Source organism: Charadrius vociferus, unplaced genomic scaffold, assembly GCF_000708025.1.
Source record: "Charadrius vociferus isolate BGI_N301 unplaced genomic scaffold, ASM70802v2 scaffold662, whole genome shotgun sequence".
In the NCBI taxonomy this organism is placed as follows: Eukaryota; Metazoa; Chordata; class Aves; order Charadriiformes; family Charadriidae; genus Charadrius; species Charadrius vociferus.
This window is the reverse complement of record NW_009647412.1, coordinates 868,782-871,372: the sequence shown is the minus strand read 5'-3', so window position 1 is coordinate 871,372 and position 2,591 is coordinate 868,782.

Below are 2,591 nucleotides of genomic sequence, written 5' to 3'. Positions count from 1 at the left end.
ATCTTACAACTCCAGAAAGACAGCCTTATAATGATTAAAAAGTATCTAATTTAGGATGCTGATTTAGAAAAAAAAAAAAGCAATTATCTCAAAAGTCATTGTTTAAATGAAGCATCATAATGTCCAAATTAACTTCAAGCAAGTCAAAGATTACTCCAAGTAATGTATAACACAAAGGAACTTCTTGTTTAAGCTACCATAAATCAGTAGTCACAACTCAACTATGGCTGCTCTTGTTTTCCACATAGTATGTTCCTTACAAGCTATCATAAATGGGTAGAAAAAAAAAAAATCTCAATATATTACAACCTATTATCTGATAGGTAAATATTCTTCATTAAGTTAATGAACATATCTGATATGATACCAGGATAGTATACTAAATTTACACAGTCAGACAGTTTAGTATCTGATTGTTTTACCCTTCTGGAAAGTACTAAGGTCACTTGCATAAGGTACCAAAACAAGAAGAGGGACTGTCAGTTGACCATGATGCATTATAGATGATTCTAAGCTTGGAAATTTATTTCCAAAACCTTTTACATTCATAGGGTCAGAAAAATGTTGATTCTGGTAAAGCAACTACTGTTTCAAAGTACAAACAGAGGGAGGACAATACAGCCATATGCAATATTGACATGAAAGGGTAGCATCATTTGAAATAGGTATAGTAACCAAAGTTCAAAAGATCAAGACTTGCCTACAGAAAAGAGGACCTTCAATTTAGTTTTAACCAATTCAGCCAGATCAGGACAAAAAAAAAAGGTTTTGTCTGGATCAGGTTATACCTAACGAGAATTCCAATCTAAACTGAAATACACCCTTTTCAAACTGAAATAAAGGCCAGCTTCATTAGGTAACGTCAGCAAGAAACTTGGAAATGACTTGATAAAACACATTAAGTGGAGAGAAAAAGATAGAGAATGGAGAATGCCTTGATGTCCACGCTAAGGCTGCTAACACTGCCTCCATTTTCCCCATAAAGAAAACAAACATCTGTTTTAAAAAGAATATAAAACTTCATTTTTGTATGACTGCAAAACATTTATTTCAAATAGCTGGAAACCTTACTGCAATTTAAGGAACCCTGTGATTAGAAGTGAAAAAAGACAGCATTTTATATCCTTTATCCTTTTTTAAAGATACGATTCAGCCTTACTTCTACACTTATGAATCTAAGATCCCAAAGAATCTACTATTAGAATGACATATTATTATTAGAGAAGAAAATCTTAAAACGATCCTAGTATTTCCTTCTAGAAGTCTGATGAAAACCAGTACAATTCTGCTTAATGCAAATTATCACAATAAAATCTGTATTTTTCAAATCAAACTAAAAGAAGAGAAAGAAATTAAGAAACACGCATCTCGCTAGAAAATGAAAATACAGAGTAGTCACAACTTTTGAAGAAACATTCTGTGGGTTTTTAGTCTCCAAAAAAAGTGACATAATTATAATTTAGAAAGGTATGAAAACATTAAATTACTTTCACAAGGATGTCATTTAATTTAAAAACAGTGCACTGCTGCTTCAACTTTAGTTTTCCCAAGCAGAAAAATTCTGAAACACTTTTCAACCTGCAGACAGACATATGTTTCACAAGTCTGTATTACTCAGCAAAAGCTTAAAATAAATCTTTATCTTTTTCTAGCATATGACCTTGAAAAGGGACAAAAACATTCAGGAAGAATGTGATTCAATACTACATGTGTTCGGATTTTTTAATCCGATATTTACTTATTGCAGTTTTCCCATAATATTCACACTACACAGTTAATACACTATGACACATTTACACTGAAACTTACTCCTGATCAATACCTGCACAGCTCCAACGCTTCCCTTGTCTGACAGACTGAGGCATGGGCAAGAGAATATTCTCCCCCCAACCTCAGACACTGAACAAACCTCTTAAAACTCGTCTGCCACTTGACCTATTTGCAGTACAGTATTTATTGAACACATAGCTTTGTTAACAGGGCTAAGGTTCAAAGGGCCCTGCGTTATTAAGAATTTGAGACACCACCAAAAACTCCAACGCTTTCTCAGTCACCATCTATAGCAAGTCAGCACCAGCAGTGACAGCACCAATCCCAAAACCAGATCATGTATGTAGCAGGGCATTAAAAATATCATTCAAATCCTAGCAACTGCACAGAAATCTTATTTGTACAATCTAAGTTTACTGCCGCACTGTGCTTTTGAATGAGATTTCCATAAACTACTTTCTGGTGCATCCAAGGGGATTCTCCTCCTATCTTGAACTGCCACAGGGTGATGCCTGGGTCGCAAAGGTCAGTTTCCAATATGAAATCACAACTAAGGGACAATTATTGCCAGACAAAGAAAAACCAAGTACAGTGAAGTCTTAATCACATCCCGCCCCTGAAAGGGGCTCGAAAGGCAGCCGCCAGAGAGGGAAGAGCCTCCCCGTTCGCAGCTCCCCAGAGCCTCCAAGAGCTGTTAGAGCAGGGCAGGAGACCAGCCACCCCGAAAGCCTGATGGGAACTGTTACTGAGGAACCAAGTTCACCGGCTGGGCGCAGACACCCACCCCTGCCCTCCGCCCCGCGGGCCCCGGGAGCCTCTCG